This window comes from Ursus arctos, unplaced genomic scaffold (genome assembly GCF_023065955.2).
Source record: "Ursus arctos isolate Adak ecotype North America unplaced genomic scaffold, UrsArc2.0 scaffold_1, whole genome shotgun sequence".
Lineage (NCBI taxonomy): Eukaryota > Metazoa > Chordata > Mammalia > Carnivora > Ursidae > Ursus > Ursus arctos.
Genome location: NW_026622763.1, coordinates 75,428,249 through 75,453,502, shown reverse-complemented (window position 1 = coordinate 75,453,502; position 25,254 = coordinate 75,428,249). Strand labels below are relative to the sequence as shown.

Genomic DNA, 25,254 nt, shown 5'->3' with positions numbered 1-25,254 from the left:
TATGGAATGGATGTCCAATGTCACCTTCCTGGGTAAGCAGCCAGTAAAAGTAGTGTTCAACATGCGATTAGAGTAATCTTTTGCAGGCTAAAACACTCCTGCTTTCTACCTCTAATATGATTAGTGACAGACAGCTGGAGGCATCTCATTCTCCTGACAAAAATATGATCAGAATTGTTTTCAATTGGTATATCTTTCCATCAAGCTGTTTGTTGCCCTCCAGCAGAATAATCAGAGTTTCTGATTATTTGGTACGTTCCAAGAAAACAGTAATTGATTGTGCCCTTGCTTGCCTGATAGAGAGAAGGCTGCCAGAATTCACATAGTAACTCTTCAGTTGTCTAACCCAAAGAAAACCTAAGCAGTGGGCGCGTGTGTGTGTGCGTGTGCGTGTCAGAGAGAGAGAGAGAGAGAGAGAGAAGGAATCCAGCCAGTAGTTTTCATAATAATTCTCTTTGAACAACTATAAACAAAGTGTTTTCAATGGTGATTCAGATTTCAGATATGAGGAAGTAAAATTATTCTATTTCACTCATGGAAAACTACCAATCCCCACCAATGTTAATGGCTCTTTTCAAAAAGTTACAGTCATCTTACTACTAAAGTTTCAGGATTATAGAAAAAATCAAGTTCAGATTTAACATTCATGGAAATATTCAAGTGCAGTGAGACCTCATTCATTTGGACTACTTCCGTTTAGAATTTACAATCATTTGACCAGTGTCCGGACCGGTGATGATCTTTTCACAATGAATGTATGACTTGCTAAGCAAATGAATTTAAACAAGCAAGACTACTGGGGGAAAAATTAACATATTTCAGGCAAAGTATGATGAATCAAAAATAACAACATGCTTTCCGTACAGCAAACACTTTTGATGAACCCATTCAAATACTAATGACTGATAACAATAATAATTACCATTTAATTGAATGTCAATCTTGCACAGTTCACATTACCTACATGAGCTAGAAATATCCCAAGAACTCTGCAAGATGGGTAGAATTATCCTTATCTCAGAGAGGAGGAAACTGAGGCTCAGAGAAGCAAGTGACATGCAAATACCGCATAATTACTAGGCAGCCGGAGCAGGATGCAAAGCCAGGTTGTCTGGCTCAAAAGCCTATGACCTTCCACTCCCACTCAACCCTGAGTGAGCACTGAAGACTGCAAGTCAGACTTCTAGAGTCACTGGAGCAAGTTCTTCAACAACAACAACAACAAAAATAGAATCACTGCAAGGATGGACAGCCAGGCAGCTGGCTCCAGAAATCATTCTTCTTTTCTGTAGAAAGAATGATTCCTTTCTATATCACTAGGGCATCTATAAAATACACATTTATATGTTGAAGTATTTTGCATGCATGAAACTACTCTGAAGAAACACACAGAAATGCTGATGGAGGTGGAGAAGGGGGGTGTAGGTGAGGCAGGAGTGCCTCAGGTCCGCTGCCCCTTCCCTGCACCCCATCACGAGTGACTTCAGCCTATACCCGTCCCTGGGAGTCAGCTGCAGGTGCAGGGACAGCTGGTCATGGGCAATGGAAGAGAGCATACAGAAGGAAACGAACATCTCTACTTACTCAAGAATCCACAGGGATATTCCTGAAAGCAGCCTGGATTCCGGAACGCTCTAGGAGAAAAGGAAATTTGGGAGGTCAGATCTCACATTTAGCAGCCATACCACCCTGTTCCATCACACCCCAAGCATGGGATCTGGAGTCAGGCAGATATGAAATTGGTCCTTCCTTACCTATGACTTAATATTTGTTAGGTAGGTTAACCTCTCTGTGCCTCAGTTTACTCAACTGTGAGATGGGCTATAATAACATTAGCCTCCTCATGGAGTTGTTGAGAAAACTGGATAATATACAATCCGTGCCATGAATTCAAAACACAATAGTGCTGTTTTAGTAAGTACAACAGCTAACATTTATTACTTCAAAAGTGCCTAGCATTGTTCTAGGGCTTCAGATAGGCTAATTCTTCAATACCTTGAGGTAGGCACTATTGCCACTGGCATTTTGCAGATGTAGAAAATGAGGCACTGAAAGGTCAAATCACGTTTCATAAAAGTATACCGGGTAAGCGGGGGACTGGGGACATGGGACCATCCGGCCTCCGAAGCGGGATGCTATGCAGTGATATCCTGCCTAATATATTATAAATAAATGTTAGCTACTGTTATTATTGCTCTAAAATATTCTCCTCCCCAAGAGATAGTCTATAATATTCACAAAACCCCAGGGAGCTTACCATTTAGCTAGTCACCACTTAGGCACACAGATAGGTGCCAGGGTCCTAAGTCACTCACTAAGTCAACAATCTCAAATATTCCCTGAAATGCTCTGTTATGCATTATGTGGGGCTGCAGGGGCTCTGGTCATTGCTCCTGCAGTCAGATCAACGTCCATGAAGCAAAGGGGGAATGACAACAAGGAGAACGCATAGAAGGAGCAGTAGAGGGTGTCAGGACTCTGGACACTGTGCCCGGCTCTGGCACCAGCCCTCTTGCTGGCCTTCTCCAAGTCAGCTTACCTCTCTGGGTTTCATCTTTAAATGAGTGGACTGACCTGAGATTCTAATTTACAATTTTATTCTGATTCTCTTTCAGTCTGAGTTCCTCTCAATAGTCCATTTTTGAGAGAATAGATTATAATTCTTCATTCATCCAACACACATTGACGGAACACAATGCCAGGCACTGTAAACAGTGCTCAGGATATCAACACAAGACTTGGCCCCACTTTGTAATTAGCTCTGTGAGCAGGATCAAGTCCTATCAAGGAAATCTTGGCAATTAGAAGAGCAGGGGAGGTTGCAGCCCTGAGGACAGCTGCACACGCCCATTCCGCCCTATCTGAACCCGGGGAGTGGCCCCAATGAATTCTACACCAATCCAAAACCGGGGTCCCACACTGGGGGAGGGGGTGCCATGCTAAAATGATGGGGCAGGTAAGAGTGTCTGTGAAAAGTAAGGCAGAAACTAGACAAACTGCTTGGGCTGAGGGTTAGGTTTGTTTTCTAAGAGTAATAGTGTTGTATGCAATTAACCAGAGAGGAGAACTCATCTGACACTTTACTTGACTTTCTTGACTTTATTAAGGTATACTAATGGCCACTTTGGTAGCAATCTTTTATGCATGTGTGTGTGAGTGCACACGTGACTGCTTCTTTGAGAAACATTTACTTTGACACAAGATGCTACTGACTTTATTTAAAGATTGGTTCATCATCCTTAAACATGTTTCTTTCACAGAAATTCCTCGGAGGGGAATAATTCTGTGAGTATAATACTTCCATTAAAAAGAAATTGATTTTAAAATATGCTTTTCAAACTTTTGACAAAAACAATTTTTTGATTTTACGAACTAAAAAAGGCAAACAATGTTGTGGAGACAATGTAATAAATAACATGAGTTGTCAAATAAGCTATTAAACATTTATAGATATAATTTTTAATACAGACTTTTAAACATGCCCCAGAATGTCCATCAATCTTTGATATGGGAGAAAGTAGCATTTTGGCAAAGTCTATCTCCTACCACAACAGAAGTCAGCACAAGATGTTTATGGTTCTTAAAGAGAGCAATGATGGCTTTCTTTGCAGGGTGGTTATATTTTCAGCACATAATTTTAGAGGGCAAAAAATGGGAGAAAATACAAAAAATGTATTATTTTGATAGGTATTCAGGTAAGTACCCTCTACATGGAAGTCTATAGAGAATTTGGTTCCTAAATTGGCCCTGAAAGAGGTTCCAAAAATGTTTTAAGCAACATTGTTGGAGTTCATGCATAAATGTCAAAGATGACAACGCTGAGGAACGAGACTCTCTTGGATATATAAATTAGAGCTTTCTTAACCTTGGAAAGAAAAAGTTAAAAATTTAGTAGTGATTACCCCTGTATGAAGAATTATGGGTGGTTTTTTTTCCCCTTTTTTCTTTATAATGTCTCTGCTTTCCAAACATCCTATAATTAGCATGTGTTACTTTAACAATTTTTTTAAAAAACATTTTTTCGATCTCATGATATATTATGGAAAGTCACCTAATATAAAAAGTGAAAAGGCTTTGGAATCAGACAAACTTGGGTTCAAATCCCTTTCTGGTTTGGTGCCCTCAGATAAGCTACTCAGTGGCTCCTGCTGCACATAAGATGGAAATAATAACACATGCTTTGAAGCCCCATTTTGTGTCCTAGAGGTGAGATACTGTAAGTGCTTAGCACAGAGCAGGAGCCCAGCTAAGGATAATCACTCTTCTCTCCACAGTACACAAGGAAGGAAGGACTCTCTGATGACAGTAAGTAAATTTGTTTGTGTTTATAAATTGATTTCAGACCATCTGTTTATGGAAACACTGGGAGTTTTTAAGAGGTAACTCTCAGAAATCTTCTAATGGTTAAAAATTCAGAGAAAGAAGTAGGAATGAGTTTATACCCTACTCTCCTTTCCCTCACAATTATTAGGACCCTCCAGTTTAAAACTCTTGGGTTCACTTGCTCCCGCTGCTATGCTGCCATGTTGAGAAACCCCCTGCTTGGGATGGGAGTTGGGGGAAGGGTTAAGACAGACCCACTGCAGCACAGAGAAACCACAGCTACCACAATCAAGATCTTTTCCATTTTCTCATTCCTTATGATTAAAGTGAGCAAAATAAATTATGGGATTGCTTAAATGAGGGGTGAGGGATACAACTTTTTTATGGTCTTTCTTCTTTCTTTCTTTCTTTCTTTCTTTCTTTCTTTCTTTCTTTCTTTCTTTCTTAATGCTAGCTACGTTGATACTTTCATCCTTTTCAGCTGAAGGTAGTTCAATCAGTTAGGTTTATGACAAAATATATGTACTCAACAAAATATGGCTGTTGGGGATATGCTGCCCTTGGATATATGTTGCTGTAACTTGACTACAGGAAGAAATATTGATTTAACTGGCTTTAACATCAAGTCAGGTATTTGTTGACACGTGGAAATGAAAAATATCAAAACCATGAAAAGCTTGATATATAGGTCAAGTCCCATTTCAGCCCCCTCCAAGGGACTGTCCAAAGTCTTCTGCTGTCTTGGAATTGTGTTCCAGTGCTGCTTACCCCAGTCACAGATAACATGAATTTTCATTATAATGGGATTTGCTACATAAATGAATATGGGTATAGATTGTTATGTAATACAATTTATTGTAGAAAGTACAGTAAAAAACCCCCCAAAAAAATCATTATGTGTTTAACTTCTCCCTTTTCCCAACTCTGGAGGCATAGCATGCTTTCTACCAAAGGTATGTAATGTTCTCTCCTTTTCAGTGTCTTACTACTCCTTATTCCTCTCATGGTGCCTAATACAGAGTAGACACTCAAGAAACAGCTGATGAAGAAATGAGCTGAATAAAATGTGGTACCAAAGCAAATGAGGGAAATTCAAAATAGTTTCCAGTGTAAGAGAAATAAATTTAACAAACCGATTCAAAGTGAGCATAGCAAGCAGGTTTAGCCATTCCCAGCTAGCATAGTGATCTGTGGGCCTTCAGGTGGCTCCCTATTGCTAAACAGTCAGAGAGCTTGTCTAAAATGTCCAGCACCCAGCTTACACACTCCCATCCCTGGGGAATGCCACAGAGACATTTCAATAATTAATTGCCTGACACATCTTCATAAGAGTCCTACAGCCCCTTCAGCTCTAGGGCAGCTAATGACCAAATTCTGTCCTTCTAAAGTACTGAGAGAAAGGACCACCATGACCATCAGGGAGGCAATAAAAGGCAGAGAGGTTGGCCCACAGCAGCACAGGGAAAGGGAGTCAGTGCACCCCCAGGATTGGGAGTTACTTTCTTACAGCCAGACTCAGAAGTAGTTTCTGTGTCCTTAACTAGGACATAATCAGGGCTGCAGGAAAAACCAAGAGAGACTTCTGAAGAGCTTGCTGGACACTGCCCAGTGTCAAAATTCTTAACTTCTTGTTCTCTTTTCTTTTCCCTCCAGCAACAATGATTACTTTAATAATCAAAGAGTTTCCTATAATTTTTTATAAAGCAATCTAGTTGGAATATCTTTTTCCACCTTATAGTTTTTTTCTTAGAGCCTTTTTTTTGAACGCTACAATAACACATCAAATATAAAAATTTTGCTTCTATCTTGGAACAACATAATAGATCTAGATGCCTATTTTCACAAAGGTCTTGACCGTGTTCAAAGGAATCACCTATTGATGCCAAGGGCTTCCTTCCTTCATCAGAGGAATAAACCATGGGAATGAGCTTTGAGAGACTCCAAGCAAGGCACCAGGGGTTTCGAGGGCGAGACCGGGCCTATCCCATTATTATTGGGTAAAGCGTGAGCTAAGAGTTAGGAGGGTCTGGTGAGGTTAGCCCCAGGAGTGGTGTATTTTTGCATATATTTTACAAATATTCCCATTATCCATTTGAAAATATTTTAAATGGTAAATGGGCTTCTCGAGAGGGATGACCCATGGCCGTCCATTAATAACTGGGAAACTCATCATAAAAGCACTTTGAGTTAACCACATGGTTTGCTCAATACATTTAATCCTCCATATGCCCTTTGCCTGTGCAGTAGTCACTACCTTTGTAGGAGAGCCGAGGGAGCCGAGGGGCAGAGATAGTCAAGCATTCCACCCCGGGTTAGACAGCTACACAGGATGGAGCCACATCTTGAATCCAGGCTGCATATTCATATCCGATTCTCTACTCACAGTTACAACTACTCACGAGTTATATACAGAGCCCAAATTTAACTTGTTGGGCCCTTTCCAGCTAAGACATCACCATGGGGGACATACTCTCAACAGGTTAAGTTGGTGGTCACGTTCTGTCAAGATCCAAACCTTTTTAGTTATTGGGCTGTGGGCGACACGGTTTATCCCTTACAAGAACTAAAATAACTTAAGGAAAACTGGAACAATTGTAAGGCAAGAATGTGTAAGCTCAAAGGCTATAAAAATTCAAGAACTCAAAGATAGCTTTCTTTCTTTCTTTCTTTCTTTCTTTTTTAAGCAAAGATAGCTTTCTCGATTAGACAGTAGTTGGTTACAAACTCTGCAACAAAGTACCTTTTCAATGTGAAATTGTACTACCAGCATTTTTTTTTCGTGTATTTTTACTAAGAACTGAAGCCTACAAAATGACAAACCAGGATTACCCTATTAAAAGACAACTTCAATTGTTCCTTTGTTCTAAGAAACTGTGTTAGGTACTGACTGGTAATACCTACACCTTGATCTTCATATTAATTATGCATTTTTCCTACAAAATTGACTGCCACACTACATGCTGTAAGTCAGATTTGAGAGCTGCCAAGATAAATGTTCCGAATGGCTGACTTTTTAAAGACAACTTGTCAGTTCACCAAATAATTCTTTGGGGGTTTATCCCAGTATATTCTATGTCTCCCCTATATCTATACTTTTAGCAAATATTACAGCTCTTTCCTGATGTATCATCTTTTAGCTAAAGCTAAAGATTTTTCCTTTCAACCTCTAATATAAAAGTAATGAAACTTACAATTCCTTTTGACACCATCAATTTACTTTGGCTGTTATTATCACTTAATTCCTATACTGATTTACGTGAAATACTCTGATTCTTAGGGAGAGAAGTCATTTTGGCCTAGTCCATACCACAAAAACAAATATTTATTGACTAAATATTTTCTTCCCTGAGGTTTGCTTTCATCGAATAATTATATCGATGTCTTATTTCCTTTAGTTAACACCTTATTTTAATGAGGTTTGATTCCAAAACATATAAGAACATACGCACACAAGAGGTACTATATTGAGTAAGCCAAGAGTTCCAGCCAAGTGTCCTATCTTTTACGTGGTACCAAGTGACATTTTGTAAAAAGCACAATGGTAACTATTCATTCCGCCAGCCTTAAAAGGATAGACATGAACTGCATGCCAGAATGGAAAAGCTTAAGCTTTGAAATCAGACAGCAGGCTTCAAATACCATCTCTACCACCACTATCTCTATGACCTTGGGCAAACTACTTATCTCCCCTCAGAGCTTTTTCATCTGAAAAATGGGGGTAACAGATTTGCCTCAAAGGGGTTGCAGAAGAGGTAAACAAGAATTTTGCTGTAAAAACCTAGCTTACAACCTGGTATATGAGTATACACTAAGGAATTGTTAGTTCTTTTTCCACCTATAAAATGCCATTAGTGATTGATTTTGAATCTGTTGTCTATGCACAAAAAATAACGTAAAGGATATTAACACTGGTGCTTTATGATAGCTAAGAATGGGAAATGGTATAAGCATAGGGAAATGATTACATTAAGGTATATTCATATATTGAAATGTATGTAGTCATTCCAAATATTTTTCCAATAATATTTTACAACAAGGGAATTTGCTATCCTAGAATTTAAGTGAGGAAAACAGACAAGAAAACCTGTATAATAATAACAGCTCACACTTACTGAACATTGACTATGAGCCATGTACCATGCTATGCACTTTACATGAATTATCTTATTAATTCTGACAATAAACCTATTAGATGCATACTATTATTATCCCCATTTTATAGAAAGAGAAACTGAAATTTTGGTAGTTTGGGCAATTTACAGGCACTACATAAGAAGCATAGCCAGGACTGGAATCTTGAACTGTCTGATTTCAAAGCCTTTTATTTTTTTTATTTTTTAAAAGTATTTATTTATTTGAGAGAGAGAGGAAGAGAGAGTATGAGAACACGTGCAGGGGGGAGGGACGGATGGAGAGGGAGAGAGAATCCTCAAGTGGACTTCCCACTGAGTATGGAGCCCAACACGGGGCTTTATCCCAGGACCCTGAGATCATGACCTGAGCCAAAATCAAGAGTTGGCCGTTTAACTGATTGAGCCACCCAGGCGCCCCCAAAGCCCTTTTAACTACTATGTCACACTGATTCAATACAAACTTCCTACGTCCACCAAGAGGCTAGTTTAAACACACACAAACACACACACATGTATACACACATGCATACTCAAAACCACACACACATGCATATCTGGAAGGAAAACACACCAGATGCTAGCAATGACAATCTCTGAGTGGTGAAATTTTAGCTGACTTTTAATTATTTTTTATCCATTTCAGTATCTTTTCCAAATTCAATGAGTATGCATTGTTTTTACAATCAGAGAAAAAACTTCAAAGAAGAAAATGTGTGACAGTACTTTACAAAATATAAAGTATTATACAAATAGTAGTATTTTTATGAAGTGATAGTTTGTTCCTTTACTTACAGATTTGAGTTCCTCAGTGCTACTATTCTTTTATTTTTTCTTTCCACTGAGTCCAAGGTAAAAAGCATGTAAAAAATTATTTTGAATATGAATATAACCAAAATAGTACAGGGAGCACCGTAGGTATATTTGACAGACATTTGATATTAATACAAAAACTCAAAGAGCTTGTGCGAGGGGGAAAAAACATCTTTTCAAATAATACAGAATTTTCCATTTAGAGAAAACACATCCATTAGTGACATGATGCCGTCAGTGCATTCTCTGTCATGGTCATGTTAAGTGATACTGTCTATGGAGCCATTTACTTAGACACCAGCACACTGTTTGGACATGCCTCAGCCTGATTACTGTCTATTCCAGAAAGTGTGAATATAATGATGTGTTGGAGTGACACCTAAGGAGTGATTTCCTGTCACACCACCAATTCGTTTTCAGAGCAATGATTCTATAAAGAGAACCGAATGATGTACAAAACAGCAATTCCTTTGAAGCAAACAAGTTCATATGAGCTGAAATTATAAATGAGGGATGAATTTATACAACTTTTAAATTTTATTTATTTATTTTTATTTTTTATTTTTTTATTAAATTATACAATTTAAACAATTTTTACAAAATTGTTATTTTTAAATTAAACTAAAAATAAGGTTACTTAATATATGATTTTAGTAAATTTTTCAAAAGAAAAACTGATTAATACCATCTAAAAGCGATGCCAAATTGTTTCACTTCATAATGGAGGTTCTATGATTGGCAATAAGTGGATCAACAATGGTAGCATTACTGAGGCATTTGACTAAATATTTCCTGACTCTATCCTCTTAGCCTGGGGAGAAGAAAGGAAACACAAGTGAAAGATGATCAAACTAGTTAAAAAACAAACAAACAAACAAACAAAAAACTAACAAAATTCACATATTGATGCCAACCAAGTCTCTTGTAGAAAGTCACAGGGCTGTCCTGGTCAACATTTGATCAATAAGAGAGAAAGTACAATTCTCAAATGTGTAATTAATAAGTGAAAGAAGTACCACTAATAAATTGAATTTAAAAAAATTAGAATTCAAAAATGTCTTGTTAGAGAAGAAAAATGATTTGACAAAAAGAGACAATATGTAACAAGGATAAATGTAAAATCATCTACACAGGGTCACACAATTAACTGCTCAAGTACAGAGTAAGGGAGACATGGCTTTGTAGTAGTTGTTTAAAAAAAGACTTGGAAATTTTATTTGACTTTGGAGATAAACCAACAATGTGCTGCCCTAGATTTAAAATGGAGGCCAACAGAATATTTGATTAGATTAATAAAAGGGTGCCCTAAAGGAGTTTGTTTCCTACTGCTTAGAGAACTCAGGAGGAGGGTGTTGAGTTCAAGATCCTCGCATTTAAAACAGCATGGGCAGAGCAGTGGGTGACTACAGGATGTTAACAGGATGGAAATCTCAGCTGAAAGAGCTAGGACCACATCTGCCTGAAAACAGAAGGTCCAACAGCTGTGGTCAAATATTTGAAGAGCTACCACAAGAAGGTGGTACTCTGGGGCACCCCAAAGAATAAACGGAGGCAGATTTCAGCATTTTCGTCTGCCTGTGCTTCATAGTGTGTACTGGTCCAACCACACATGAGACAAGATCCAAATCTAAAGGCACTTTAGAAGCATTGCGGATGACTGTCAGCAGAATTCCTCAGCATAGCAAAATCGTTAAGTCCTCATTTCTGGCAGGGTTCGAGTGGCAGCTGGCTGACTGGGATACTATGGACGGGAATCCTGCATTTGGGGGGAACGTGAAAAAACCATAGCACCCCCTATCCCTTTCCAACACACATTCTATGCTTTTAATTTCACATTAGTAACTTTCATGAAGACAGTCCTAGGGCATTTATGTAAGCAACATCTAAATATGCCTGCCTTGATAAATGAGAAATAACTATAAATTTAAATGCAATCTGGAAGAGTCCAGAAGGTGAAATTCTACCAAAGTTTGGAAATTATAAATTAATGTTGTCATGGCAACCTTAGTTGATATCTTCCATTGCAGCTGAAACAGTTCTTGCTCTGGGACTATCAAAACAATAAATGGGTTTATATATTCAATGTCACAAACCAGCACTCAATAATATTTTTAATGCTTTTATTTTTAATTTTTGAGGCAGTTGATTTGCATTTTCTCCTTGAGTATTCACTATTTTTACATGACACTATACTGATGCTATGGTATTACAGTGGGGTGGTCAACTGCATCAAGAGCCAAGGAAGTCAGTGGGAGCCCCGTGCATGCCCTGAATCAGACTTCACAGGGGAAGTAAACAGAAGGGACAAAGACTTTCTAGATCAGGACATTAGCAGTCACAATAGCCAGCATAACATCTTCCACTTTTCTCCTAAAAATTATAAGACGGCCCACATTCCTATAATAAACACTCATCGATCAAGTGGCAGTATGTCAGATCAGACTATCTCACTGTTCTTTATGGCACTTCAATAAATGGGTTTTCTCAGTTATGTATTAGCAATCACTATAATATATGAAAGTCAGCCCACACTGAGAACAATATTGCCTCCAATCAAAACCATTCTTTCCTTAGTACACTAAAGCTTTTCCCCCGTCTTGTAAGCAACAAAGACTACAACAAAAGAACTTTCCAAACACCCACAGTTAAGGAAAGAACGGCTCCAACAAAATAAGTGTGAAATCTGTCCCTGGTGTCTAAATTGTCTATGAATCTTCCTTTTCAGGGTATTTTAGTGACTTCCTCTATTTGTAACTTATCAGCAAAGAATAGAAATAAAAGTTTATTTTGATGGCAATGCACCTGGCTATTCAGATTCAAAAACTTGCTTTGTTTATTCTTATATTATCCTGGCAGAGGATGTGAACATGCCCTTTTTCCATGCCTTCATTCTGTACTCATAATCCCAGATGAATACTTTCACAAATGCAAACCATTAGGGAGGACTGGCCTTGAGCGAACGTGAAGGCAAAGTCCTGATGGTCCTTTTTCACCCCTGGATGGGTGAAATCTGGGCCCGTTGACCCATATTGCTTATTTTCTTCCTTATCAGTCTCAGGGAAGGGTCCATCAAAGTATTCAACCGAAGGAGCATGTGTCCAGCGCGTTTAAGTTACCACTTCCCTAGCCTTTACATTTTAGCCCCTGCTGCTGGACACTTGATATCTCATTTTATTTAGTCACAGCAAAACACGTAGGTATCATTGATTTCACTTCATATATAAGAAAACTGAGATTCAGGAAGATTAAATAACTTAAATAATACAGACAGCCAATTACATAAATCAAAACCAAGTCTTTCAAGCACCAAATTTGTCCTCTTTTTTTCTGATAAACCCTATTGATCTTAAGAAAGGAAACAGAGTTTGTATGATGTAGGCTTTCACGTATTAGAGAGCAGGAAAGCGAAGCTGTTGATATTTGAAATGCCCTTTGGAGTAGTATGGATTCTGAAATCACATCATGAAGGCTGCTACCTTTCTCATCTACACATGAGACCAGCCTTCCCACTGGAGACAAAGAAGTGGATGTATCGTAATTTAGGAAAAGCAGCCCTATCTTTGCCTTCCCTGTGTCTTCCCAAGTTGCACATAGGGTACAAATGGGACCCAGAGACCAGTGGGGCAGCTAATTATTAAGCAGTGTTTGGTGTCAGGGATCTAGAACCAGGTCAACTCACTGAGTTTCCTGCCCACTGCTGGCAGGTGTCGGTATTGAAGAAGCCTGGAAGGGAATAGCAGGGACTTAACCCTAGGGCTTGTAGCTCAGGAGCAAGACTACTGTCCTAAGAAGGCAGGAAGATACCTGATGGGACCCTTACCTAAGGCAATCTGCGTTTCCTACACAAAAACACAAAGCAGGGACTTGGGAAGGAGGGAGACAAAGTGAAACCTAGGGCACAAGTGAAAATGTGGTTACCCAAGAATGAGGCTGAGTTACGGCTTCCTAGGTAAATTGCCTGGCAAGGCAAACTGCATGGCCAATCCCACGGAGAGTCCCTAAAGAATGTATGCAAGGGAGCTGGAACCCTCCTGCAAAGGCTGGTCCCAGATCCTGCAAATGGGACAGCAACAAACACACCGACTTGGTCGCCATTTTCTCAGGCCATTTTCTGTAGATATATGACTTTTTTATTTTTAGCACATGAAACTCTCTCCTTATGAGAATCTTAGACACACGCCTAACATGTAGACACAAGTAAAAACAACTGCTCAGGGGGATTCTTCCCTGAACCGAAGGGGCTCGACAGAATACAATCTGCAAACGATCAGGAGAGAAGGCGCTGAGTCACTCTGCCTATCAGACTTCGCTGGAATCTGATCCTGCTAAATTTTTCTCATGATAGTCATGGTTTCTTGCCCGTACCTCCAGGTTTCTCCCTCCTGCTCCAACCCGATAAGCTCTGGTTTCCCACCACTGGTCGGCTTTTCTACTGTGAAAACATAAAGCTCTGCATATCTCCTAGGACACAACATAATATCTTCTGGGTCTTTCTGACAGTCCATGTGCCCTTCCTCCAAGCCTTTGGGCCAAATGATCCACCGATTGCTGCCCTTGGTATCTTAAGCGCTCCAGCAGCAGTTGTTTGATGCATGATGGCTCTGTGCCATACATACTGTTAAGGCTCAAGACCCATTGGTTCATTAGTTTGTTCAGAATCCTAGAGCTAGACAGTGGGGGAGCTGGGCCTTAGACCACCAGGAAGGTTCAATGGCAGGATGGGGCATCTCAGAGACCTGGACAAGGCTCTAGGTGCCACACAAGTTGGTGGCTTCTCGGGAATGTGACTCTACTAGCCCTTCCCTTGCTCCTACTGTTTATCTCAAATCTTCCCTCTAGCACACAAGTATCCCTGCTTTCCACTCTTGACCGGGACTGGGTAGCCAAGGGAGACAGATGTGCTTTAATGCTGATTTCAGCACTGTGCACATTGTATGCATGACTCCTGGCTGTAGCTTTCACAATCTGTCTCTTTGATTCTGAATCTTATCTAAAGCACTTTGTATCTCTAGATTTAAGAATGGAGCAGTTGCTGCTTCTTTATACCCGTAGGGCTGACTTAATCATTCAACAAGCTCATGGGCTTGGCTCATATAGGATGCATCTCATGGGAACGAAAAGATGTTCTATAATGATGCTGTCCAATAGAACTATAATGCAAGCCACAAGGCAATTTAAATTTTTCTAGTAGCCATGGTAAAACAACAACAACAACAACAACAACAAAACAGTAAAAATAAATACGTGAAGTTAATTCTAATATGTTTTTTTTTTCTTTTTTTTTTAAATGATTTTTTATTATATTATGTTAGTCACCATACAGTACATCCCCGGTTTCCGATGTAAGGCTCGATGATTCATTAGTTGTGTATAACACCCAGTGCACCATGCAATACGTGCCCTCCTTACTACCCATCACCGGTCTATCCCATTCCCCCACCCCCCTCCCCTCTGAAGTCCTCAGTTTGTTTCTCATAGTCCATAGTCTCTCATGTTTCATTCCCCCTTCTGATTATCCCCCCTTTCTTTATCCCTTTCTTCCCCTACCGATCATCCTAGTTCTTATGTTCCATAGATGAGAGAAATCATATGATAGTTGTCTTTCTCTGCTTGACTTATTTCACTTAGCATTATCTCCTCCAGTGCTGTCCATGTTGTAGCAAATGTTGAGAACTCGTTCTTTCTGATAGCTGAGTAATATTCCATTGTATATATGGACCACAACTTCTTAATCCAGTCATCTGTTGAAGGGCATCTCGGCTCCTTCCACAATTTAGCTATTGTGGACATTGCTGCTATGAACACTGGGGTGCATATGGCCCTTCTCTTCACTACGTCTGTATCTTTGGGGTAAATACCCAGTAGTGCAATGGCTGGATCATAGGGTAGCTCAATTTTTAACTTTTTAAGGGACCTCCACACTGTTTTCCAGAGTGGCTGTACCAACTTGCATTCCCACCAACAATGTAGGAGGGATCCCCTTTCTCCACATCCTCTCCAACAATTGTTGTTTCTTGCCTTGTCTATTTTTGCCATTCTAACTGGCGTAAGGTGGTATCTCAGTGTGGTTTTGATTTGAATTTCCTTGATGGCTAATGATTTTGAACATTTTTTCATGTGTCTGTTAGCCATTTGTATGTCTTCATTGGAAAAGTGTCTGTTCATATCTTCTGCCCATTTTTTGATTTGTTTATTTGTTTCTCGTGTATTGAGTTTGAGAAGTTCTTTGTTAATTCTAATATGTTTTATTTAAACTGCCATATCCAAAATATTACTGTTTCAATATATAATCAACATTTAAATTTGTTAATGAAATATTCTACATTGTAGAATTCCCTACTAGAGGAAATGAGTTGTTACAGGAAAGAAATGAGAGGAAAGATGGGAACAGAGAAGAGATTCTAGGACTATGCTATCTAGCACTGCAGCCACTAGCTGCATGTGGCTCTCGAGCACTTGAACTATGGCTAGTCCCGATTGAGAGGTGATGTGAGAGTAAAATACACCACAGTTCAAACTTTTGCTATGGGCAGGGGCAGGGACCAGGATCATTAGAGAAGACTTTGATACACACACGAAGGGAGAGCCGAGATCACAAAGGAGCTTTTGTGCCATGCTAGGGAGCTTAGATTTTATCCTGGAGAAGCAGTGACTCTGCTCAAGGATTTTAAGCAGCAGAGAGTCGTGATCAAATCTGCCTTTTAGAAAGGCAGCAGTGTGGGGAACGGACTGGAGGCACGCCAGGCAGAAGGCAGAGAGACCTTATGAGACCACTGCAGTAATCCTCAAGAGAAGGGATGAGGGCCTTCTAGACAGGTGAGGGCAGATTTCAAAGAGTTTGAGAAAGATGGTTTCTACAGGGGTTGGTGATCAATGAAATGCAGGGGTTGAGGAAGAGACAGGAATCTGTTGCTTTTTTAAAATCCCAGATTTAAAAATTGGTGAAGTGGGTTTCATTGATTGAGAGAGAAAATACATTAGGAATATGCTCTAAGGGGGAAATCGCGAGAGAGAAATGACTCAGAAAACAGGCAGGCCAAGTTTCAAGGAGCAGAGAGGGATCACTAAGGCACACAGGTAAAAACTAGAAGAGAATCCTGGACAATGGACCTACTGGTTTGAAGGTCAGAGGTGGCCCTCATGAGAGGACAGGACTGCGGGGAGCTGGAGAGAAAGGGGAGAAGGGGAGGTGCAGGTGCTATGTAAGAACCTGTTCCTCTAACACCAGGAATGGGATAGAACACAACCAGACCAAGAGGGAAGGGGCCAGGGAGATTTTGTTCGTCTTGTTCTGTTTTTATAAAACACGAGGAGACTTATGCACGTTAATGCACTGAGAGAAAAGGTTGGTTGAGACCCTAAAGAAAAGAGATAATAGAGCAAGGTCCCTGAGGAAGCAAGAGGGGATGGTGTCCAGAAAGACTAGCCTCAGACTAAAGACAGTAAAGGGAAGAAAAGGTGTGAGGAGGAAGAACCTACCATTTATAAGGAACATATAACATTATCATTGTGTCACTATTTTTCCTTACTTAGAAATAGAAATGAAATATAATTATATAGGAAGGCTTTTTTAAACTAGTACTACGTATCATGTATAAAATCAGATAATGCTGAACACAGAAGTTACTAGTTTCCTGGAGCCCCAGATCTGTGGTCTTGGTATATTACCAAGCCTTTCCCATACCTTTGGGCTTTACTGAAATCACCTTGGTTACTCCGGAGTGCCACAGTGGTTCTTTATAGCTTGTGGCCTCTCTGGTTAGTCAGCGTCTGTGCTGACAGGTAAATATTCCAGTATCACCACGAATTACCTGGCAGAGCAGGGATAAGAAAAAAGCCAGGGCTTGGGGGAACCAGACACCAAACAGACTCCTCTGGCACTTATCAGCCCTGAAGATTCAATCAAGTTATGTAACTTCCCTGACTTCTATGTCTCTCTCTTAAAAGGATACATAATCCCCACCTTGCAAGATTAAGTGAGGTTTAAATGAGATGATCAGTAAGTGATACCTATTACGATGCTGATAGTTATATTCACTTTGTTCTGCATTTTTAGAATCGGGTGCGCTGCTCATGAATTTGTGCTTTGCAACAATCAGCATCTTGATGCCTAAGGAGAATTAAATCACCAATCCTAGTGATAGGAAGATTCCTAAACATCCTAATGGCAGAGGCGCCTGGGTGGCTCAGCTGGTTAAGCAGCAGACTCTTGATTTCACCTCAGGTCATGACCTCATGGGCCCTGAGCTCGAGGCCCTCCTCCAGCCCCTCACTGGGCTCTGCGGTCAGAGTCTGCTTGAGGAATCTCTTCCTCCCCCTTCTCCTTTCTCCCCTCTCGCTTGCTCACACACACATTCTCTTTCTCTAAAATGAATAAATAAATCTTTAAAAAATATATTAAAAATCCTAATGGCCATCCGATGTTTGTGTCCTTTCTTCAGCACAGTATATATTCAGTCGCAGCCCTCAAATGCCTGACATCCGCTCTACACCTAGCTTGCTGCTCAACCTTTCTAGGCTTCAGTACTGCTCTTCAGTAACACGGGGGTAATAAGGGTACCTACTTCAGAGTCCTGTTTGGAGGAAAAAAGAAGATAAGGCATGTATTTAAATGAGACACTGCCTGTTACAGCCTGCACTCAAATACATTTTGTCATGGGGGGCTTAGCCACCTCATCAAATAGCACAGTCCATAACAGGACCACCTTTCTTACACTGACCCCAAATCCGTCTCCCTGAAACTTGTGCCCATCTGCCCTAGTTTTACAGTTCATGGGGGTAGTTCTACAGAATCAGAACTAGGGTTCTAGAGAACAATATGTTTGCTTATTTATTAAGCTCTCCTGGGTGGACTGGGCAGTGTCTCACAGATGGCTGGCTCCTCGGAGCCAGACCTCTCCCTATGTATAGTACCATTAAAGTTTGAAACTTCAGCCATGTTTCCATAATGCAGGAGACCTTTTTGAGCATTCTGAGCAAGCTGGATGCTACCCAGGAAAGCACTGGTTATACTGCTTCCAAGATTTATTTTGTGCTTTATGTCATGGTCAGTTCAGCACTTGGCACCAAAAGTAATTATTGCAGGGATCTGTATATCCTTTACGTTTCATTATTGAACACTGCAGCCCACCAAGGCCCAGGAGAGCTCTGGCGGGGTTTCAGCTGAGGAGCGGGGGCAGTGTCACAGAGTACTGATGTTCCAGTCGCAACTCTAGAATGCCTGCCCCGCACTACCGCCTCACCCCGCCACCATCCCCTTGGCCCTGTATTCCCAATGACAGCTACTGAAATCTTTTTCAATAAACAGCTCAGACAACTGTCACTTTAGAAAGATTCCCCACCACCTCCCAGCAAAAGGAAATCTTCCCTTCTGAGCTCTCTTGGACCTTCGTTTCCAGGATACACGTGTCATTTCTCCTCTTAAGACTATAAACTCCTTCCTGGCAAAAATAGTGTCTTGTATAAAGTGAGTCTAATTGCAAGTTTAAAGATTTGCATTTTGTCCTGAATACCATATGAGGGGTGTGGCAACTCTCCCTTACCTTACCTTTCATCCCTGGATGGATCACCAGATTTTTTTTTTTTTTTTTAATTTGCAAGGAAGTTTTAAAATGAAAAGGCTGGGCATCCCCTGCAATATAGTCTGGGATTTTATAGCTGATTAGCTGAACTTGTATTTAACTGAGGACTCCAGCCTGATTGTTTTAGGTATAAAATACTGGCATAAAGCCCGAATGCTTTTATTTTTGCTCACTACTGGGACCCATCACTCCACCTTAAAATAACGACAGCCTCCTTAATTCCAACTCACAACTGCCAGCCTCCATCATTATCTCCACTCCGGAAAATGCCGAGGCCTCAGAATCTCACAGCTGATGAATGGGAAGGCTGATTAGAACCACGGAAGAAAAATGGGAAAAAACTCCTTGACAGATGTCTCCTTCAAATGCCTGTCCCTTTTATCCAATGTCAACATTAATTTCTATGTTAACAAATATTTATTGAGGTCATGACTAGGCGTCAAGCTGCAAGCTAGGCCCTGGGGACATAATGATGAGCAGGACACAGGCAATGTCAAAGCCCATCATTTAGAAAAAAATTCACCCTTATAGCTTATTGATTCCACCGGTATACTTATCAAGAGCTTGCTATGCCAAAGCCCTGTAGATGGTTCAAGGACAGCATGCAAGGTCCATCAGTGCCCTCAAGGAACTTGCAGTCTAGTTGGAAAAGAAAGAATGAAGCACACAGTAGCACAGGAGAGTATCTGATGATCTAAACGGATGGTGGTAACAAAAGGACAGAAGAAGAAACCAGCAAGTAACGTGATCAGGCTGACTTTAACCTGGAGATGGTTGTTAGAAGTCTTTCTAAAAGGCAGAGCATGAACAAAAGGGTACAAAGTCATCTAGAAGGGCAGTGAGATCCAATTACCAGGAAGAGAAGGTTCACGCTGCAAAGAAGTAGAAAATAAAGTCAGTAGGTCAAATTTGGGTAAGACTGTGAAGTATATTAAAACCTGGTTGAGAGGTGAGACCGAAGTGGTGGGGCATGGAAAGTATTTGAACTAGTAGAAAGAGCACTGGCTTTAGAATCAGATAAACCCGAGGTCAACACAGGCTTCCCGCAAGACAGTCCTTGGACAGGAGTTCTAAGAAGAAGAGTTTAGAACCGCTGATGTGGTGGAAGCATGCAGAGTGGGGACATCTCATTACTTAAGAGACCAAGATGCAGCTGGCTCTAGTCATCCTAGAACAGTGATGGCCAAGGACCTGAGATATCAGGGAGAATGAGGAATTCAGAGAAGAGGCGCAGACTGGCTCAGAGAAACTACTACAAAGGAAAAGTTAACAGGACTTGATGCACAGTTTTACTGAGGGAATGAAAGAGAGAGGAGTCAGGGATGGTTCCTGGGTCTCAAGTCTGGGTGATTGAAGAGAACTCTGAGTATCAAGAAAAGGAAAATCTTTTCATTGTGAAAGGAACAGGGTTAGCAGAGAATATGAAAAGTTTGTTAGCAGGCATGCAGCCTTTAGTCTGACAGCAGGACACCCACCATGAAAAGTCTATTAAACAGGTGCATAAATGGGAACAGAGTTTTAGGACCGGAGAAAAAATGTATATGCTGTAAGAAAAGAAAACACCATCACATTTAAGAATATTTTATTAGAAAATAAAAATACTAGCTATTAAACAAAAATAATGGGTATGATATAAATAGTAGGGAGAAATACATCATCATAGACTATGTTTCTTAGTTATGGTACTTAGGGGATCCTATCCATTACCATAACACTGAAAAAATAAACTTCTGTAGAAATTCAACATATGGCCTATTTACATAACAAGCATCACAACTCCAGATTAGCCATTTTGATGTGTCAAGGAAATAACACCTTCATAGCAGACTACTTCAAAAAAGGAAAGAAAAAAGAAAGGTTTGTTTTTCTTCTATAATTATGTGTACTGGGTTTTTAACTGTATCATGAACATCGTATTTTAATTGTGTGATTATACTCAAAGGCAGAACAGTGATGGAATGAATTGATTAGTTGAATGATGCACAATCATTCAGAAACCAATAAACAGACTCCATCGCTTAAATCTTTCCATATTATGTATCTGCCCTCATGTTCTGTGCCATGCTGATAAAAGCGACAATTCTGTGTACAAAAATTCTAACAGCCATGTGATTCCATTATCAGAGTCAAGAAAGGGTCTACAGAAGATGACAGGGCAGTGAGTAGGCAAGATCTATCTATTGCATGCAAAACCCACTCCCCTTTCATCATATGGCCAGACAGGTGGCGGCAGCTTGGATCTTACTATAAGCAACCTCAACTTCTTCCATTTCATCAAAACTGTAACCAAAAGTTCTTCTCCTGGCTCACACCACGAGACGCTGATTAAAACTGTGTAAAGATAATAGAAGGAAGACCACCAAGGCGCCTTTCACACATAAGCCACAAATGAATAGTCATTGTTAATGGCAGTACAATTCTATGATCACAGACTGAGAAACTGACAGAAGTTAGAAACAAAAATGAGACATCTCTAAAGCTTAACTTCTTATGGCAAGTATTTCCATCTGCACAGCAAAATTGATCTATGAGATGCTTCCGACTGGCAGCACTTCAAAGACTACAATGGTGTGGCCTAAGCATTTTCTTTCCCTGATCATTATGAAGAGGCAGAACAGCTTCATGAGCCCATAGATACCCATCCCCACAATGGTCACTTGAAAATCAGTGGGAGCACAGAAACAATCAATTTAAGATTTTCATTAGAGAGCTCCCTAAAACAACATAAATACAAAAGGAGTTTATCATCTTGCCTGTCTAAAGTAGTACGTTAAACTAAGTTGAGTCCTCGGAAATAATGTAATATTTTCAGAGGCAGGGATTAAAGAGAGAAAGAAAATTGGCAATCTACTCCTTTCCCAGATGTTGTTTTTACTATCCTCTTAAATATTCCCTGCATTCAAGTGATTTGTATTTTTATGCAAATTATCTTTGTGGCTAGTTTCTGTGTGTGTGCGCGTGTGTGTGTGTGTGTGTGTGTGTGTGTATTTAAAGCCACAAAGAGGGGCCCCTAGGTGGCTCAGTTGGTTAAGTGTCTGCCTTAGGCTCAGGTCATGATCCCAGGATCCTAAGATCCAGCCCTGTGGGGCTCCCCGGTCAGAGGGGAGTCTGCTTCTCCCTCTCCCTCTGCCCCTCCCCCCTGCTCATGCTCTCTCTCTCTCCTCTCAAGTAAAATCTTTTTTAAAAATAAAGCCACACAGATACAGAATTTGACATATTTTACATTCTCTTCATCCATAAAATAGGTTCTAACAAAGCTTGAGTTTAATCCAAAACACTAGAGACTGCAGCAATATTTGCCTTGTTCAAATAGAAAATGATTCCTAAAGTTGATTTTCCCCAGTTAAAGATCTAATAAATATTATCATACACAGATATTTTTAAGCAGTACAGTTACTTGATAAAACTGCTCCCATGCACACAACACACCGCTTTCTAGTTAAGTGATAGTTTTATAAAGCCAATGAAATACTTTATCCAGAAGGCAATCTTAGTCTTTATTTTCAGAGTATCTTTCACAATAATTGGATTTGTTACTTGAATTTTTTTTTCAGAATGAAGCAATTTCTGACTTCCTGTCCCTTCTTTTCCCTGCCATCTTGCCCATCTGCTTAATCTCTAGAAAACAAAATCAGTCAGAGTGGCAATGAATTGGTCCTGTAAGACAAACTAAAACGATATCATAAAGGTCACAAGACAATACTCTTTCAAATACTGGAATAAGCCTCTTCCTCTGCATAGGTTCTAAAATTTCAGAGACGTTTTTTCTTTGACAGGATTGGCAAAAGTTTTTAACATTTAATTTTTTTAAAAAAAGCAAGCGAAAATATCACATACAACATTTCATGTAAAGAAAGAGGCTGTTTGAAGTTCAAGGTTTTTCACTAGTTCTCGAGCTACAGAGTCTGTAATACACTCAAAGGAAAACGCTGTACAGAATCTTCACAGTGTCAGGTCTCCAAAACCTTGACATCCACTAAAACCAGGACTGCTGGGAACTGAAAGCTCACGAAGTTCACAAACACCCCCCAAGAACCCCCCAACCCCCCAAGAACGGGAAGCCTCCACTCGCGAAGATGGGAAGCCTCGGTCGCATCTCTATACAGGTGAAGTCTCAGCCCTTCACCTCCCACGTCTGCAGTTAAGTATTAACGACCGAACAGAGTGCGAGCGAGCAGGGCCGATCTTCCGAGACACGCAAAGTCGAGGGTGCTGAGGGCGCGAAGAACGCTCTCCGCGTCTCCCAAACAACCGCCGCCTTGGGCTTCAGTCCGCCGCCTGGTCCCGAGCCCCCGCCGCCTCCCGCGGACTCCGGGTCCACCCGCCCAGACGCGGCGGCGCGACCGCTTCGTCCCGCGGTCCGGTCGCCCGGCGTCCACCCACATCACCCCGCCTGCCATCGCGGCGACTTCGCGGCTACTGGCGGCCACCGCATCCCGCTCCCGCCGGGCGCCGGGACGCGGTCGAGGGCGGGCTGGTCCCGGCTGAAGCGGGCAGCTCCGCGGCTCCGAGCGAGGGCGGCGGGCGGCAGTGGGTCTCACTCCGCTCCACGAGTGGAAGGGGGCGCTCGCACCGGGGAGGGCAGGCGAGGGACCGCGGCCGATTCAGATCCGGGGCGGGCGGGTCCACGTCTGAGCGCCGCCGCCACACGCTCGCCCCAGGCGCGTAAATGCGCGCCCGACCCGGCGCCTCCTCCCACCCGCCCGCTCTTTCGCTCGCGCCGGCCTGAGAAAGGAAGGACGGTGACCTCCGCGTCCGGTCCGTGCCGCCAGCCCGCGTCGGCGCCGAGCGGGGGCCACACCCAGCGCCCCGGGAGGCGGCGGGGGCTGGGCGGCCCTGGCTGCGGAACGCGCGGCCCGGGCCGAGCCTCCGTCCCGGCCGCCCAGGCCCCGCCGCGTCCGCCTCAGCCCCGCATCCCGGCCCGGGCCCGCCGCGCGGGGAGGGGGTCCCGGGCGGCCGCGGCCGGGAGTCCCGGGCTTACCTCTGTGCGGAGCGCCGACCGCTCTGTCCCGGGCCGGGGGACGGCGACCGGGGGCGCGGTCGCCGGGGGAGGCGCAGCGGCGGCGGCGGCCCCTGCGGCGCGGAGGGCGGGCCGAGCGGGAGCCGCTGCCTGGGCCGCGCGCCGTCCGGAGCTCGCCCCGTGCTGCAGGCGCTTGCGGCGGAGGGCGCAGCCAGCTCGGCCCCCGGACTGGATTCCTTCACTGACACAACTCCGGGTCGGCCCGCTCCACGCAGGGACACTCCCGCCCCTCACAGGCTGCCCCCGCCCGCCGGCCGGCCAGCCCGCCCCTCAGTGTCACTCACCCAGGCGCACACACCCCGAGCCGGCGCCCCTCGCTCCCGCTCGCACACACAGAGCTGCTCACGCCTCTCTCGGGTTTTGTATCCGCTCACACGCACGTTCTGACACAGATGCCTTCCCTCTACACGCCCTCCTAGCTCCTTTTCCCACCCCACTTTCTAGAAGAATCCCCGTACGGCTTCCGCACTTTGCTTGCTTGCCCCACACCTACCTCCTCGCCTTTCCCTAAACCTCCACCTCACTTAGACTGCCCCTGCTTTTCAAAGATTTTGTCACAGCCCGCACGTGTTGCAGGAGAGTCGTCCTCCCACACCAGGGAGGATGAACTTTGCCCCTCCCTCCCCCCCCCCCCGCACTATCTACGAATGCAGGATGCTTCTCCTTTTAGAAGGTAGTAATGCTTTCAGGTGCCGAGCCAGGCTCAAAATGTAAACAAAGATAGCCGATTTCGAAATGACCTGAAGAACTAGGCGCTTAAAAAGTATTGGGGCTCTGATCTGTGCTTAGAAACCCGGCTAACCCGGAGCGTTCCCGCCCCTCCCTGTCGCTGCCTGTTCACAATGGGCTCCTGGAGGATGGGTTACTCTAACGTGTGTAAGTTCCAGATAGACATCAGCCCACGGATTTCTACCTGGGTCAGTAGTCGGGAGAGTAAAGGCAGTTTCTCAATCGTTATTCAGGATGGAAGCACTTTAGATAACACACCTCTTTCAGAGGCAGTAGAATGAAATGCAGGCAGCACTCCAATTCAGTTTATTTTTTGAGAAGGGTGACTTCTTAGCCTCCCTTTTTCTGAATACTAGTGACTGTTTCTCAGCGGCTCCTTGGATGTCAAAGCCTCTTACAAATATCAGACCAGAGTTAGTTATGTCTCTCATGCTCCTGACTCTAAGGGGTCCCTGAGTGTATCATTCCATGTTTGGGAATTCAGAATTTGAAATAAAATCCGACACCTTTCTGGTAAAGTTCAAATCTGCTAACATTATGTGCCGCTGTTGACAAAGCACAGCCACAATAAATGAGGAGCTAAAAGTAAAGAAACTCATTTTCTTAGTGACTTGTGGTGGCTGTTCTTGTTACACTGAATTTGTGTATTGATCACATA

General features: G+C 42.3%; 1 protein-coding gene across 5 annotated transcripts in view; it reads right to left on the bottom strand.

The window, feature by feature from the left end:
• Positions 1-24,381, bottom strand: part of SPATS2L (spermatogenesis associated serine rich 2 like) — a 160,516-nt gene extending 136,135 nt beyond the window's left edge. Inside the window, exons 1-2 of one of the 5 annotated variants that reach the window (XM_057303784.1) lie at positions 24,361-24,381; positions 1,585-1,634 (exon numbers count right to left, since the gene is read on the bottom strand). The gene's annotated coding sequence lies outside the window, so the exon portion shown is untranslated. Of the gene's footprint in view, positions 1-1,584; positions 1,635-23,828; positions 24,066-24,151; positions 24,251-24,360 lie in introns of those variants that run through there. The other 4 variants (XM_026492237.4, XM_048213962.2, XM_026492236.4 and 1 more) reach the window with 4 other exon arrangements.
• Positions 24,382-25,254: the final 873 nt, after the last annotated feature.